This window comes from Natrix helvetica (genome assembly GCF_964273705.1).
Source record: "Natrix helvetica genome assembly, chromosome: W".
Classification (NCBI taxonomy): Eukaryota; Metazoa; Chordata; class Lepidosauria; order Squamata; family Natricidae; genus Natrix; species Natrix helvetica.
In genome coordinates this window covers 75850048-75868442 of record NC_138555.1, presented here as the reverse complement: position 1 = coordinate 75868442, position 18395 = coordinate 75850048, and the positions used below count along the sequence as shown (strand labels likewise).

At 42.1% G+C, this 18395-nt stretch overlaps 1 protein-coding gene across 2 annotated transcripts in view; it reads left to right on the top strand.

The window, feature by feature from the left end:
- Positions 1 to 18395, top strand: part of LOC309400715 (LIM and SH3 domain protein 1-like) — a 337204-nt gene that overhangs the window by 106562 nt on the left and 212247 nt on the right. The gene's annotated exons all lie outside the window — the stretch shown is intronic.

The window sequence follows — 18395 nt, the reverse complement described above, 5'->3', positions numbered from 1 at the left end:
ACATACAATACTCTAGTGTAATCATTTTACTACTACCGTGTTTCCCCGAAAATAAGACAGGGTCTTATTTTCTTTTAACCCCCGAAATAAGCGCTTGGCCTTATTTTCGGGGAGGTCTTATTATTTTTGAGATGCAGAAAGTGGTGAGCGTGGTCAACTCATGCCTGCTGTTGTCTTGCAATATTTTGGGGGAGGGCTTATTTTCAGGGGAGGGCTTATTTGAGCACATGCGCACAAAAGCCCGGTTGGGCTTATTATCCAGGGAGGTCTTATTTTCAGGGAAACAGGGTAATACTTTGCCGTACATTTGAATATCTTAAGTCAGTATGCTTTGTCCTTGTCTTTACAGCAATATTTGATGCCATCTGGATCGCTGCTTGGTTGTCTTCATATAAAACAATAGGCTTCCGTACATTAATTCCCATATCCATTAGGAGTTGCTTGTAACAAATCAAATCACTACATAACAAAGATAAACATGAAAATTCATTGTTGATAAACTTAAATGTTTTTGACGAATAGACCGCCATCCAATTAATGCTTTTCCTAAGAATATCGCAATACCTGATGTGGATTTAAATGTAGACACGTCAATTGCAAAACGTGCATCAGCGTATGCAGTTAATCTCAGTTCACCCTTAGGCTCTAAATATAAGGCATAGTGTATTGTCTGTTTAAGATATCTCAATACACGTTTAGCAGCTTGCCAGTGCCGTTCAGTAGGTTCGGCATTAAACCTGGCTAATTGATTAACACTATATGCTATATCTGGCCTTGAACAATTGCTAAGATAAGATAAACTACCAATTAGGGATTGATAAATACCTTTATCAAATACTGGGCTTTTTATATCATCATGGCTAAATTCTTGACTCATTGGAGTTTTAGCCGGTTTACACAGTTCCATTTTGAAAGTCCTGAGTAACTGATTGATCTTCTCAGTTTGTGATATTTTATATCCTCCCCTAGTCTTATCTATCTTTAAACCAAGATATTTCTTTATTTCACCAAGGTGTTTTATTTTAAACCGCGTTTTTAATAGTGTAATAATCTCAATAGCCTTTTGCTCTGTTCTAGTAATCAATGCTGTATCATCCGTAAACAATAGCAATAATGAAATCATACCATCGCTTTCTTGCTTAAATAAACAAGGATCAGCCATTCCAGCTTTAAAACCTATCCTTGCTAATTCCTTCACTATGCATTGATTCCATTCGTAGCCTGACTGTTTTAAACCATAAAGACTCTTTTTTAACTTCCAACAATCAGTGTTGCTATCAGTGTTTAACCCTTCAGGTTTCTTTAAATAAATAGTGTGTTGCAACGGTGCATGGAGATATGCTGTCTCAACATCTAAATGATTTACTACGTATCCATGCTTAGCTGCCCAAACTAATGATGCGCGTAATGTTATGGCTTTTAAACTGGGTGCAAATACTTCATCATAATCATTTGCCGACTGGTTGAAACCTTGTGCTACTAATCTAGCTTTATGGGTAACAGTCCCATCTACACTTGTTTTAATCTTGTAAATCCATTTACACCCTATTACATCTTTACCTGGTGGTAATCTCACATTCTCATATACCTCCAGATCTTGTAAAGATTTCAGTTCCCTGTCCATTGCTGCTTTCCAAACTATTTGCTCCTCTTTAGGATACGTGGATAGTTCATGATACGTAGCAGGAACTTTATGTACTTGACATGCTATACAAGCTTGATATCTGTCAGGTGGTCGTGTTACACGGGTAGAACGCCTAGGCGACTCAGGGCTCACCAGTGGACTCTCCTGTTGCATTTGCTCCCGTTCTTCTAACTCCTCCTGACTTTGCACTTCCTCCTGACTTTGCACTTCCTCTTTAATTTTTATAGCTGGTCTTTCCATTTCACCACTAGGAAATACCTGGGTTTCAATAACTGCGTCATTGTTATAGTCCAATTTATCCCACCCAACAGATTCAATAAATCAAGCACTAGCGCTACAGTATACTTTAGTAGTGCCTTTTTCCCAAAATCTAAACTATCTATGGTTGGCCTCGTAACCTACGAAAAATAACTGCCTAGCTCTATGTTGTCCCTTCAGTCTTACTTGTGAGGGAATATGTACCCATGCCGGAGCTCCAAATGTGTGAAGATAGCTTAAATCAGGTTTTCTACCATGCCAACGAGTGAATGGTAATTCACCAGTTGTTGTATTTACCACTTATTTAAAACATGGTTACTACACATCATAGCTTCACCCCACAGTGTTTCAGGCAATCCTGAATCAACTAACACGTTTATGCTCAATACCAGCTGATCTCAACATTGTTTGAAATTTACAGTTTGTAAACTCAGTTCCGTTATCAGTTACAACGTTAGATTTCATTTTTCTTTCAGCAAATCTTAGCCAATTAAAGAAATGTTGAAATGTTTCTGTCTTGTCCTTCAGTAAATAGCAGAAACTGTATCTTGAATAATGATCCATGATACTCAAAACGTAACAGACACCTCCCAAACTAAGTCCAATTAGATCAGCAAAAACAATTTGAATTTGAATTTGAATTTTATCGAATTTATAGACCGCCCCCTCTCCCTGAAGGGACTTCCAGAGGTTCCTTAGTTTTAAAACCATTCCGTCTGTTTGCTGGAGTAACCTAGCTTTTTTCCTGACTACACACATTACAATTTAAATATTTACTGCAAGGTTTTAATTTTACTCCTTCTGACAATTTTACAGTTTGTTACAGCATCAGTCAATGTTATTTTCATTTCGAGTTAGGACCTCAAGGGAAGATACAAAATCATCATAACTCTCATCCAGTGATGACAGAAAGATGTAGACTTGATGTAACTCTGAGAAAATAAGTTCTTTTTTATGTAGCTCTTGGAAAACTCCTTTCATAAAGTTTAGATGAGATAACATATCTCCATCCTTCAGAAGACATGCCCTAAACAGTTTGCAGGTAAGATGCATATGTGCACCTACAGTGTCACGTACATATATCTTCTTCAAATTCTCCCAACATCTTGCTGCAGAATTCTCCCCACGAATATGAACTAACTGTTGGTCAGTCAGTGTTAGACCAATTATACACAATGCTCGTTCGATGCATCTTTGAAACTCTGCTATCTTCTTGGCATCATCCTCGTCATCTGGATTCCAAGAAGTCATGTCCGGTGGATTCTGTACAGCATCCCATAATCCCTCACTACGCAGGAGTAGGCTGCATTTCATAGACCAGGAAACATAGTTTGTTCCATCCAACCAACCGGGTTATTAGTGATAGACTTGCTGATGGGGCGTGTGCCATCTTCTCCATAATAGTAACACTTACAAACTAAACAGCTGTCTGTATACGGTATTGTGTATCGACACCAAGTCTCTTTTTAGGTACGTCTGGTACACTCCAGTGTTAAGTAAGTAAGCTCCCCGTTAGGAGAGCGAGTGTGCAGAGAAGCCTAGTGAGAGTGGTATGGAAGAACACGCACAAACCAGCATACAGGGACACTGAATAGTATAAATAATAGTAGTTTACTATGTGGAAATATAGAGGTATTCAGAGGTCAATTTAAAGTCCAAGTCATACACGGTTCAGTCAGTCAGTTATCAATGTTCTCAGTTAAGGAATGATCCTTCGAACACAGTCCAGTATCAAATAATCAGTTTAGGCTAACAGTAGCAAAAACACAGTAACTCACGATACATCCACCGATCAGCATCTAACAAACAGAGAGCTAACAGTCATTCTGGATCCATTTTATGGCTCCTTGAGGTAACAGCAACCAATCGCATTACAGCAGTACTTAAAGAAACAGTACTACCATCCTGGTTTATATATTGCTTACCCAACTGTTAGCTTACATTCCTAACAAATATACTTCATTTGTTTGATTATCACTATTGTTTCTCTATTTTAAACAAGGTATTCTAAATATGTATCCATTTATATTATAATGATTCATTATATCATCTTCAATATATCCAATAATAAAGAATTTTTTATATCCTATTCTAAATCATTCTATTATTTTAGCATTGATAACATTCTCTAATAATTTTCAATTCCATGTTTTTTCCATTATAAGTATCAATCTAATATACATGTATACAAATTGTTATAATTGTTAAACATCCATTAAGCATAGCTATTATTACATCCTATGAAACATATTAAATTTGAAGTAAATTTATATTATGGCATTTCATTACATCATCCTGAAATCATGCAATGATATTACATCTTTATATTCTATTCTATATAGAATTATTTATCTTTTATAAAAAGGTTTTTCAACATCATCTCCATCATACTCACTTACAGATTGTATAAAATTTCATATTATCAATCTAGTATATATAAATGCTTTATTATCATTATTAATCATTTATTTGGCTATAGCTATTATTACTTTGTCTTATACATAGTACTCAAAATTTAAATACATTTAACTAAATTTTATTGTGACATTTCATTTCATCATCCTGTATCCTTCCAGACATAGTGCAGTCCAATATCTCTTGCCATTTGTAGAATCTGTATTCTAAGTGTTTTCTTGATATGTCTTATGTGGACTTCTCTTGACAACTTGTTATTCATTGCATATCTTACAAAGATTCGAAACCCTCTATGTGTTCCTTTTATCAGCTTGCCTTTTGTTATCGCTGGTGCTTCTGCTGAAATTGCTGTCATTGTTTCTGCCAAATTTTCTCCCCTTTCTTCATCTATATTTTGACATCTGAGATAGAGTTTCAGTTCATCAATCTGTCCTTTCCGTATTTCGCACTTATCATTTCCCTCCACTCTCGATTTGCTGTCAGTGTCAACAATTTTCTTATCACTTTCATATGTCTCTGTGGTTTTTTGAACTCTGTCCTCAAATTTCATCGTTGTTTTATAAGTATTCTCAACCCTTCCCTCCGTACTTTCTGTATTTTGATCTATAATTTCAAGTCTCTCTTCAATTCTCTCTGTGATTATTAAGACTTTTTGAATTTCTAGCATAATTCTTTGCAATGTTAGTCCCTTTTCTTCTTCATATTGGGCCATTTTTCCAGGTTATAGACACTGCCACTAAAACATCCAAGGCTTTTGCTAGGTTTCAAACAAATTCAGTAAAGTTTTTCAGGTCAAAGCTGTCTCTTTCCTTCAAATAAACACCTGCATAGCCACTGACCCTTTCAGTAAACAAAACCAATAGCTTTGTATTATCAGATGTTGGCAAGCCTCTAGCCTCTAGATGGCAGTGTTACATTCTTTCCCTCTGTTTTTGCCTCTCTTTCTAAGCTCCGAACTTCGGAACAGAAGAAAAAAAAAATGTTTAAAGATTACGATCCGGCCGAGCCTTGCGAGGAAAGAAACTTTTAATCCACAAATACAAAAAATGGAAGAAGTATAGAGGAAGAGGGGGGAAAAAGACCAGTCCAGTGTAAAAGTAAGAGGCATTTGTAAAAAGTCCATCCATAGAAAACAAACAAAATTAAAGTGAAAAAGATAACACAATCGTTTTAAACCAGGATTAATTCGCCGCTTACTTCCTTCTGTCTTCAATTTTATTTTAACTAAGTCTTTTGGGTTTTCTCTTCTCTAATAATAAGGATTTTTCTCACCATTTCGACACACTGTCTTTCCTGTTCTACTTCCATTTCAGGGGACTGTCCCAACCTTCTGCAGCCATTTTGACTACTTCTCTTGTAGCCGGCAAAAAGAGCTTTCTCCTGGATAGATCAGGGACTTTGAGATGTCCCTGTGATCAGCAGGACCTGCTCTTCTCTATCACCATTCCTTCAGAACGGTTTTGATCCAAAAAGGACCGTCCAGCAACAGAGATATCGACAGCAATCCTGGAGCCCCAAGATTGCATGTCGTATTGTCGTGACGTCATGCCCCGCCCATCAAAGTTAAGAAGATTCTTGACTCTAGACTGCATCGGGGTCGGTTACAGTATTTAGTACTCTGGAAAGGGTATCCTTTGTCAGAAGCTACCTGGGGAAAAATTGGGAAGCAAAGGCTGATAGACTAGTGAAACAATTTCATGATAAATTTCCTGACAAGCCAAATTGTCCTCCTGGGGGGGAGGTGGTTAAGTGTTTTGATGGACATTTCATTAACCCTTCTTTTGTGTTTTTGTCTATTTCATTTTCTGGAGTTTGGCTTTTCCGGAATGTTGACATTCAGGTGATTTTTCTTCTGGTGGGATGCCATTTCTACAAATGGAGGGTGGGGGGAGATAAATGCACCCAGCCCCTTTCAAACTTTTCAGTGAAATCTCTCCTCAGAAAGGAGAAAGAAAAATGGACTGTTTCTGCAACGGGGATAAATCCTCGCCTTTCCTTTTAAATTTTGCCGTTTCTCTGCTTCCCATTTGTCAGCACACCTCTGGGTGATTTTTCTTCTGGCAGGGCGCCAAGTTGGCTCCACATCCAGTTGCCCAGGGCTACTTGTTCTTCATCCACCTGGCCTTGATCACCTGCCTCCCCCCCATCCACATCCACATGGTTGTATTTACCTAGCCACACCCACCCAGCCATCCTGAGTCAGCCGCCCCAAGTCATCTGCGTCCAGACGACTGCACCTAATCCTCTGTGTCGATCTGACCATGCCCAACTTGGGGCGCTCAGATGGCCACGCCCAGCTGGCTGCAGTTAGTTATCATAGACCCTTTAAGACCTCTCCCTAGCCAGCCCAGCATCTGGTTTCTATAAAAGCTGAACAGAGAGGCCGCTGCAGGTGGAAGTGGTTTCTGTTTGTTTGGGAAACTAAAACAGTCTGAAGCAGCCTAGGGCGAATTTGCTGTTACTGTTTTCCAGAAATAGGGCTCAAAAAGAGAAGTAGTAGAGGTACAGACGTTGTAGTAGAATAGGGGAAGAGTGATATAAGTTGTGAGTACAAGCCTTTGAGTAGTTGTGGATGTGTTACTTAGAGGCCAGGTGGGGGGTTGTGTTGGCTCTCGGAGTTTTGGAGCTTACTAACCTGGGTATACATAAAAGAATCCATGATAGTGTGTCAGAACTGGTTGTTGCCTAATTCAGATTACTGGTAAAGAAAGTTCAAATTTTGCAGAAGGACTGTACAAACTTACAGAAAACAATATGCACATGTGTAGATACTTTTTTGTTTTGCTAGGGAAATTAGTAAAACTGCTTTCTTTCCACTAGATTTATGTTCATTTACTGCTTAATTTGTTAAGCTGGGGCTTGTTTTCAAGCTTGACCTTATAGCAATGAGTTGGATTTAATTTTTTTGAAAGAAAAATGGAAAGTGATTCTACATCATATGATTTATAATGAAGACCAAATATGGCTTTTTCAGGCTTGTGCCTCGGTGTGCATATTTTCCAATGAGACAAACTGAGACAGGAAGATCATTACAATTTATCAGAATATTCAGACAAAAGGGATTCCTCATTCAAAGGGGGAACCCCAGTCTTTAGCTTACATCCCCTTTTATAGTTAACATAAAGAAATCTGAAAGAGGAGAGTTGATTGGACAGGATAATAGCATACATGTTTATTAAAATGAGGTCTGAAGGGGAATAAATTGTAAGGAGAAAGGTTGTTTAGGGTTCATAAAAGAGATAAACAATGTCCACTAAACAATGCCAGAGGGCGACACCCAGGAGTAGGGCCTTCTCTGTGATGGGCCCAGCCCTTTGGAATGACCTCCCCCTCGACATTAGGATTACCACCGACCTCCGCTCCTTCCGTTCAAAACTCAAGACCCACCTTTTTCAACTATCTGGCCTGGCTCAACCATAATTCCATCGTATTCCTCCTGACAGTCGTTTTAAATCAGTAATTTTAAACTGGGGTATTTTAATTCCTAATCTCATTATTATTATTTTATGTATTGTAATGGTTGTTACCTCCTCCGTGTAATATATATATGTGCTTTTATTTATTGTACGCCGCCCCGAGTCCCTTGTGGAGAGGGAGCGGCTAACAATTCAAATAAATAAATAAATAAATAAATAAGCCAGACCCCAATTTGTACTAACAAACTTTTCTTATCAGGAGCTAGTCTCCAGCTTGTTTATCAGTTTAGGGATGTTAAATGCTAATCTTGAACATCACTTTAAAAGAAAGAATATAAATCAGATTAAAATACAAAGTGTTTTAATTAACAAATAATAAAACCCATGGCATTTGCCCCTCATAATCTATTTGATGCTAAAGGGCAAATAAAAGATGCCCTTTCAGCATCACCAAAAAGAAGGAAGTTGTGACCAACAGGATCAGGGACCAAATGCGCAGAAGAGTCCATTCGGGAAAAAAGGAATAGAAGCCTGGCAGAAACCTGTGCACAAAAATCACATTGTACTGGGCAGGCACCCTGAGGAAAAAGAAAGCAAAATCCCTAATATAGCAATCACAATAACAAACACCAAAAATGGTGTCAATTATGTCAAGACAGATAGCCAGGAAGGAGTAAATGTCTTTAAAAAATGAAGAAGAAAAAATAGGCATCAACGCATACTACAATAGAAAACATAGCCTAGGTAAAAAGACATAAAAAAAACCTAACCCTGTGCATAGCAATGGGCATAACAATCAGAAGTAGTGAATGCACATATACCTTGTATATGTGCTGATAAAAAGCTAGAGCCATGTGAGGCCAAATAGCAGTTAGAGACACAGGCAAGACTACAGTAGGTAGTATCTTAATGGCATTGAGACTAATACGGGCATAGATTACTGTTGTGGCCCAGCAGGAGCCGTTGGAGCTGCCACCAGACTCCGAGAGCGAGGGTTCCTATGAGTCGGCTCTGGAGGACCCTGGGCAGGGTTCTGACTCTGAGCAGGGATCGGAGAGTCTGGTCGGCCACCAGGAGGCGCCTGAGGCATGGAGCAGCGGTGAGAGCCAAAGGAGGGGGGCTCCGGATGCCATGCCTTGGAGCAGTGGGGAGGAGTCATGGGACAGTGACTCAGACATAAGCAGGGAGTTCTTAGATGCCCGTTATCGCCACGCCCACAGGCACAAGGAGCAAGGGCGCAGTTACCGGCGGTAATTGCTCTCAGCTGCTGATAAGTAGACTCCCCTTCAGTCTATAAAAGGATTGACTGAGCATACGCCCTTTGCAGAAGTCAACGAAGGAATTATTCGAGAAGTTCTGTCTTGGAAGTTTAGCATGCTGGACAGCTGCTATCGTGTTTCTGTGTTGGAGGTGTCTGAGAGCCTGTCGTGGTGGATTACTGCCAAGGATCTGTCTGTCTGTCTGTGCAATAAATCCTGTTGAAGCAGTATTGTTCCGGAGCGTGTTCTGTGTGGGCGAGGGAAGAAGGGGGGTCGGAACAGATTACAAGCAATGCAGATGGGTTTCTCTAAGGTGTAGTTACCCTATAAATACATTTCAAATACATGGAACATGAACAAGAAATACACATAATAAATGAAAGCATACAAATAATTACATACATACAAACCAATACTCAAATGTTCACCATGCCACTGTTCTGTTAAGCTAATGTAGCATCAGTCCTAGGACAAAGGCAATCAGTCATATGGCAGTCCAGCAATGCCAGTCGTGTTGTAGGTGAAATGGTGATCAGTTCGTGCAGCATCTGTAGTGTTCAGCAGGAAAAGTGTAACCAAGTTCATTGTTGTACAGTTTTCAGTAGTGTGGAGAACTCTTCCCGAAGTGGCTGTAGTTTCTCTGCACAGGTTCCTATCAAAATCTACTGACTCAAAAGACAATCACTAGTCATTAGTTCCAGGAAGCCAGGGTTCTATTAGCATTCACCACACATCTATTAATATTTCCACTCAGGTTCCATATTGATAGTAAGGATTTACTGTTTTGTTGTTATAGCTCTCAGTTATGTCCACCAGCAGGGAAACAGGTTCTTCCTTCCACACTTGGAATATGCAAACCTTCTCCCCTGGGGGTTCACTTGTATAGACTAGGTGAGATGCCCAGCTTCCCTTGCTTGAATGACCCGTGGTCAGACAGGAGACAAATCAGCTGTAAAAACTTTTTAAAAAGTCCTAAATGCCATAACTGGCTTGTGCTGTTTAAAGCCTTGCAATCTGATAAGACACCGGGACATCAGCATGGTGCTGATGTCCAGGTGCCAGAGAAATCAAAGGCACAATGAGTGCAAGCCACAGCTCACCAGAACCTGAAGTGTCCACCTTCATGTTGCCACAATTCCACATACTCCTATGATCTTGTTGATAAAATACCTTTAAATGGTTCAATGTCAAAGTCCAAACAGATTAATTCACAATGTTAGGGATGCGGGGGCGGGGGAATCCAAACTTAGTTGAACTTAACTAGCCATGGTTGGCTCTTGAATCTTGATAGGTGTAAATATATAATCATGCAATGTAAAAAAGCTACTAGGCAGACTTGTCCTCTCTTCTTAGTAAGACAAATCAGGAGAGTGCAGCATATCAACATAATTACAGAGCATGAGCCCATACTGGGATAGGACTATATGCAGCCACCTATAGCCAAAGGCAAGACTGGGACCCACCATTACTTAATATTTAAAATATAAATATTAAGCAAAAACATTTAATACTTTCCAAATTCTTGATAATACCCAGAATAAGGTCCTACAAAGTTGGAAGGTAAATGAGAATGTATTCATCATTTTTTGGATTGCATCCACAGCTAAAGGTTGAAGAAAAAAAAAAAAAACCATTTGTCCTTTGTTAGATAGTCTATACTTGTCTGTAAGGATTGCCTCTCCTTCTAACTTAAGAAAGTGAAGACTCTTGAAACAAAGTATTTCAAAAGGAAGCTTTTATTAAGCAGAAGTGACAGCAATAGGTTCAAAGCAATGTCTGAATACCCTTAGGCAAGGCAAGTAGAATTAAAGCAGTAGAGACCCCTACCATAATGCAGATTTTAGCCAATACACAAGTGTGAAGATGGTTTTTTTACTAGCTGCCCTGAGAACTGGATAAGCCTACATTCCCATGGCTATCTTCCATTAGTCATTAAAGTGAACCATCCCACATGGCCCTCATAAACATTGCCCAAAAGGTGAGGAGATCTCAGGGCATTTCCGCGCCAGGGTACAAGTTGTAAAATACCAGTTGTCACAGGCAATGCTAATAACTCAAATCCACCCCCCTTCTCCCAATTGAATGGCAGTATCACTTTTAGGGATCTGACACTTGTCCATCGAGGCTCTATCAAAGATTGTCAAATGTTACTTTCTCCACCCCCCTTTCACCCTGATTAGATGCCATGTTAAGGGGGAAAATGTAACTCAAGAAACTTAACACATTTCAGGATTTTAAGAGATAAAGCATACATGCTTCACTGACCAGCAGTGAGCCATGTCTGGAATGCTTGTTCTCTCAGGCAGATGATATACAAATCACTTTTGGGGGCAGCACAGCAAGAAAACAAGAGGATAGGTAGGAAGACAAAAGATTGACTTCCCCATTCCCCATACAAAACTTTTGCTTGTAGGGGACTAGAACAGCATTCAAAGCAGAAAACAGGAGGAAAATTGCCATAACATTTTCCTGAAAAATTAAATTTGGGGTTTCTTCCCTGTTGTAACCTATACTAGGGAAATCAATACAATACAATAGCAGAGTTGGAAGAGACCTTGGAGGTCTTCTAGTCCAACCCCCTGCCTAGGCAGGAAACCCTATACCATTTCAGACAAATGGCTATCCAACATCTTCTTAAAGAGTTCCAGTGTTGGGGCATTCACAACTTCTGGAGGCAAGCTGTTCCACTGATTAATTGTTCTAACTGTCAGGAAATTTCTCCTCAGTTCTAAGTTGCTTCTCTCCTTAATTAGTTTCCACTCATTGCTTCTTGTTCTGCCCTCAGGTGCTTTGGAGAATAGTTTGACTCCTCCTTCTTTGTGGCAACCCCTGAGATATTGGAACACTGCTATCATGTCTCCCCTAGTCCTTCTTTCTATTAAACTAGACATACCTAGTTCCTGCAACCGTTCTTCATATGTTTTAGTCTCCAGTCCCCTAATCATCTTTGTTGCTCTTCTCTGCACTCTTTCTAGAGTCTCCACATCTTTTTTACATCGTGGCGACCAAAACTGAATGCAGTATTCCAAGTGTGGCCTTACCAAGGCATTATAAAGCGGTATTAACACTTCACGTGAGCTTGATTCTATCCCTCTGTTGATGCAGCCTAGAACTGTGTTGGCTTTTTTGGCAGCTGCTGCACACTGCTGGTTCATATTTAAATGGTTGTCCACTAGGATTCCAAGATCCTCCTCACAGTTACTACTGTTGAGCAAGGTACCACCTATACTGTACCTGTGCATTTCATTTTTCTTGCCTAACTGTAGAACCTTACTTTTTTCACCACTGAATTTCATTTTGTTAGATAGCGCCCAATGTTCAAGTTTGTCAAGATCCTTCTGTATCTTAAGCTTATCTTCTGGAGTGTTGGCTATTCCTGCCATCTTGGTGTCATCTGCAAATTTGATGAGTTCCCCATTTATCCCCTCATCCAGATCATTGATGAAGATGTTGAAGACTACTGGGCCTAAAACAGAGCCTTGGGGTACTCCACTGCATACTTCCCTCCATGTAGATGCAGTTCCATTGAGGACTACACGTTGAGTGCGGTTGGTCAGCCAGTTACAAATCCATCTGGTGGTGATGCTGTCTAACACACATACTTCTACTTTATCTAGTAGTAGGTTATGGTCTACTTTATCAAATGCCTTACTGAAGTTCAAGTAAATTATATCGACAGCATTCCTCTGGTCCACTAATTTTGTCACTTTGTCAAAGAATGCAATAAGATTAGTCTGGCATGATCTGTTTTTGACAAACCCATGTTGGCTTTTGGCTATTACTTTGTTTACTTCTAGGTGTTTACTAATTCGTTGCTTGATTATCTTTTCCAGAATCTTTCCTGGTATTGAAGTCAGGCTGATAGGTCTATAGTTTCCTGGATCTATTTTTTTTCCTTTTTTGAAGATGGGAACCACATCAGCTCTTTTCCAGTCCTTTGGCAGTTCCCCGGTGCTCCAGGATCCATGAAAGATATAGTTCAGTGGTTCTGAGATCTCATCTGCCAGTTCCTTCAGAACCCTGGGGTGTAATCCATCCGGTCCTGGTGATTTGAACTCGTTTAGGGTAGACAGGTGCTCACTTACCATTTTCTTCCCTATTTCAACTTGTGTTCCTAATCTGATTTTTATGGTGCTGTTTTTGGTAGGTTGGACTGTTTTTTCCCTTTGTGTAAAAGCAGAGGCAAGACATGAGTTAAATAGTTCTGCTTTCTCCCTGTTGCTTGTCACCTTCTTGCCATTTTCTCTCAGCAATGGACCAATTGTTTCCTTAACTTTTTTCTTGTTTTTAACATGTTGGAAGAAGCTTTTTTTGTTATTTTTTACTTTTGTGGCAAGCCTTTCTTCATTGTGAGCCTTAGCTTTCCTCACTTCATCTTTACAGGCTCAGGCTATTTGCTGATATTCTGCCTTAGTTATGTCCCCCTCTTTCCACTTTTTATATTTATCCTTTTTGTCTTTCAATTTGTCAGAGAGGTCTTTATGCATCCATGCTGGTTTCTTTTGGGAGCTTTTTTTTTTCTTCATTGGTATTGTGCTAGACTGGGCTTTTGTAATCTCATTTTTCAAAATTTCCCAAGCTTCTTGAGTTGTTTTCCCCTTGAGGATTCTCATCCATGGAATCCTTCCCAAGCTCTAAGTTTATTGAAATTAGCTCTCTTAAAGTCCAATACTCTAGTTTGACTTTGTTCTACTACTTGTGTTTGCATAATGTTGAATTCCATTATTGCATGATCGCTTGCCCCCAAGGTTCCTGTAGCTTCAACACCTTCTATCATTTCCTCTCTCTTAGTGAGAATTAAGTCCAATATGGCCGATCCCCTTGTTCCCTTCTCTACCTTTTGGGAAACAAAGTTGTCTGCTAGGTTTGTTAGGAACCTGTTGGATCTTCCACTTGGTGCAGAGTTTGTTTCCCAGTTGATGTCAGGGTAGTTAAAATCCCCCACTACTATTGTGGTGTGCTTCCTACATACCTTAGTTAGCTGACTAGCAAAAAGTTCATCTACTTCCTCTGCTTGGTTGGGTGGCCTGTAGTATAGACCTAGGGCAATGTCATCCCCCCCCCCCTTTAATATTGATCCAAATGCATTCCAGATAGTTCTCATCATTGTTGTGCTCTATTTCTGTAGAGATGTAGTTATTTCTTATATATAGTGCAACTCCACCTCCTCTTTTATTTGGTCTATTTCTTTTAAATAATTTAAATCCTTCTAGCTGTATGTTCCAATTGTGGGTTTCTTCTCCTAGGCGCTGCTTGGAGTGTCCAAGCATGGGTTAACTTCAGCTTGCTGCCCAAGGACTGAGTTCAAAGTTCGTGTAGCCACGCCTCCTGCTCCCTTTAGAGGTTCAGTTTAAAAAAATTCAGTCGCCATAAAAGGACACAGTTTGGGAGCTCCAGTCCTTGAGCATCAAGTTGGACTCTCCAAGGTGTAGCCTTTTTTCTTATTTTTGTATAGAGTAGATTAGGGCAGTTATTCACAAGGCATAAGTTTCCTTTCATTGCCTTCACATGGAGCAGGCTGCTCGGAACGAACCTGCTGTTCGCGGCCACACGGCTGAGGCTTCACTGGGGGGGGGGGGCTCGTTCAGCAGCTGCTGTTGAGCCTGGGGCCAGGTAGGTAGTTAGGAGGGCCCCACATAATTGTCGGAGGACTTATTAAGAGTTCTGGAGGCTGTTAAAAGCCTTGCCAACCTCCAGACAGCCTCCAGACAGCCCCCAGTGCTCTTCCGAGTCACGCAGCAGCCATTTTGGATAGTTTAAAGTGGCGCAAAAATTTCTCTTGGCTGTTTCATTGCTGCTGCCTGTCTCCATCAGCAGATCGCCGCTGGGAGGGGTTTCCTATGCAAGGACTTTCCTCTGGGGCGCCAGGCAGGCCTCCCCCCTCCCCATCAAGGATAGTATTAAAGCGGGTGCAAGGCTTTTGGCTTCCCAGCTGGCCATACCTTGCTTAAAATTGGCGCGGATCTGTGGGCGTTCTGGAATCGTTCAACGGACACCATTTTGACCTGCTGCAGTACATTTCAGCACTCCTGGATAGAGACTAGATGATTGGACTCAGATCAATTGCTCTTCCAGTGACAACTGTCCTGCAGTGTTGGCCTGACTCCGGCTTCTTCGGCTGTCAGCGAGGAGTCAGAGGCGGAGGAGGGGGGTCAGGAGGCTCCAGATTTGTCTGAGGACGAAAATCCTACTCCTGATCCACCCGCCTTCTCTGGATTGTTCAAGCCCTCGATGTTCAAGGCCATCCTCACCAAGGCCAGGGCCTTTTCCGTTCAGATGGGTCTCCCAGAGCAGAGCAATAAGGACTCCATAGAGCAGGGGAATAAGGAGCCCACTGGTCCCCAGGACCCTGGGGCTGGGCTTTTCAAAGAAAATGCTGCACCCCAGGAGGTAGTACCAGCCCCTCAGTTGTTCTTGGATGTGATCCAGCGCCAGTGGGCGCAGCCAGGATCAATGGCCAATCCGAGCGGGTTGGACAAGAAGCTCTACTCCATGGAGAGCAGTATGGAGGATCTCTTAAAGCTTCCTCTGGTGGATGACCCCACTGTTGCCTTAACTTCCAACTCTGTCCTTCCAGCGGATTTGCTGGAAGGCTTTAAGGCAGAGGATAAGAGGGCTGAAAAGGCCTGTCATAAGACCCACCTTGCCACCGCGTGGGCTATGAGGGTCTCTTCCTCCTCCTCTTATTTTGGTAGGGCAGTCCTTTTCTGGCTCCGTAAGCTGCAATCTAAATTGCCAGCGAGCGATACTAGACTGCGACAGGATGTCAATAAAATTATGGCTGCAGTCGAGTACTCTGCTGATGCTCCACTCAATGCCACAAAATTTTCCTCCAGAGCCTTAGTCTCCAATGTAACATCGCGCCGCCTACTGTGGCTTAGACACTGGCAGGCGGACATGAAGGCAAAGTGGAAACTCGCTTCCGCTCCCTTCAAAGGCCTACATCAATCACCAGGGCGGAACTCGATCGAAGGCCCTGATGTCAGAAGCAGAAGCCCTGGGGCGGTGGGCAGAATGCCATCTCCAGTCCATAAGGGCGGACCACATTTCGGGGGAGGAGAACGTGACAGCGGAGTGGCTCAGCAGAACGACCATCAGCAATTCGGAATGGCGGCTTCATCCGTCGCTGTTTCACCAACTGACCCAGAAGTTCGGCCTTCCGACAATAGACCTGTTCGACAGTCCAGAGAACATACACCTCCCCCAGTTCTTTTCAAGATTCCAATGCTCCGGTGTGGAAGGGACGGACGCTCTTTGATACCGCTGGCCTCCCGGCCTGTTATACGCTTTTCCGCCTCTCCCACTGATCCCTCAGGTGATCAGGAAGATCTTGCTGGAGGGAGCCGAAGTACTGCTAGTTGCCCCGCACTGGCCAAGGAGGTCCTGGTTTGCCGACCTTCTCAGTGACCAAGCACTGGCACATACCTCAAGAGCAGATCTCCCTCAGCCAAGGGGCCATCCCACACCCGGACCCTCAATGGCTCCAATTAGCCGCGTGGCACTTGAGGGGGACCTCCTGAGGCAGGACAGCTTCTCTGACAAGGTCATCTGCACCATCCAGGCGTCCAGGAGACCTTCTACTGTGCGGATCTATGACGCAACATGGACTATCTTCTCCTCTTGATGTCACTCCCATCGCATCAATGCCACAGCAGCGACAATTCCACAAACCCTGGACTTCCTCCAGGAGGGGTTGTACAAGGGCGTCGCCCCCAACACACTTCGGAGGCAGATGGCAGCCCTAGCCACCATCTTGTCCAGAGACGATTCTCAACCACTCAGCAGACACCCAAGGGTTCACAGTTTCCTAAAGGGGGCTACAAACCTACGCCCTCCGATGGTACACTGTTACCCAACTTGGGACTTATCGATTGTCTTGCAGACCCTAACATCGCCACCATTTGAACCAATTTGCTTGGTTAGTCTACGGCATTTTTCATTCAAAACTGCATTTCTCGTAGCCATCACTTCAGCGCGCAGAATTTTGGAGCTAGACGCGCTCTCCGTTAGAGAGGACCTTTGTGTTATACATTTGGACAGAGCCATTCTACGATTGGATCCAACATTTCTACCGAAAATTAACAGCTTATTCCACAGAACGCAGGAGGTCATCCTCCCCGACTTCTGCCCGCATCCCAGTCATCCCAGGGAGCATGTCTGGAACAAATTGGATGTGCGCCGCACTGTGCGGGTATACAAAAAGAGGACAGCTTCTTTTCGCAAGTCAGAATTGTTCTTCATATCATTTCAGCCCACCTCCATGAGCAGGAAGGTGTCATTTTCCACCATAGGTCGTTGGCTGCGCGCTTGCATTAAGCTGGCTTACCAGCAACAATCCAGGCCTGTTCATCGTATGACAGCACACTCCACAAGGAGCGCCACGACTACGGCCGCCTGGGCCACTCAAGTGCCTATTGAAGAGATCTGCAGGGCGGCTACCTGGTCCTCGCTGTCACCGTTCATTCAGAATTACAGACTGGACTCCTTTGCCTCTGCAGAGGCTTCATTTGGAAGGAGAGTTTTACAGCGGGTCCTCGCGGCTCCTACTAACCAGGACTTTCCTTCTTCCCACCCTGGGACTACATAGCTTGGGTATGTCCCATGTTTGGACACTCCAAGCAGCGCCTAGGAGAATGACCATTGGCTTACCAAAATGGCTGCTCTCTAGGCGCTGTGGGAGTATCCAACCCTGCCCTGGGGTCACCCGCGGGTGCGCAAATTATCACCTTTATGGCATAGACCTTACTCCTTACAGCATCCTTCTAGGTCTCATACTAGGGCTGAAGAGGAAAAAATATCTAGCCCAAAATCACCCAGCCGGCCCTCATGGCCAAAGCAGGATTTGAATTTACAGTTCTCCAGCTTTGTAGCCTGTAACCATAAACATGAGACCAACCATACAAGATATGCTACAAGAAATGAATTACCCAGAGAGGTACACGTAAGATTTACTAAGAAAACACTGAGAACAGAGATCCTGCAAGCTGCAAGGAATACTACAATAAAATACAAATCTTAAGAAATAATAGTCCTTAAACAAGTGCCAAGAAAGGTGAGAGATTTAAGGAGAGAATATCAATTTCTGACCAAATGCCTAATAAAAAAAGGAATCAACTTCAGATGGTTAATACCAGAAGGGATACTAGTAAATTGGCAGGAACAAAGACATAGGCTGGATACAATAGAGAAGGCAGAGCTATTTTATGAACAACACTTTGGACCAGAAGAAGAAGAGAGATGGAAAGAGGAACAAAACTACAAGAAGAGAAGGAGAAAGAACAGAGAGAACTAGCTAAAGAACAAGAAGAAAGGGCATTAAGAGAAGGAGCAAGAGCAAAAGAGATGAAATAAGAAATGGAGGTGAGAGTGACTAGATCAACTAAAACGACAAAAAATTGACAT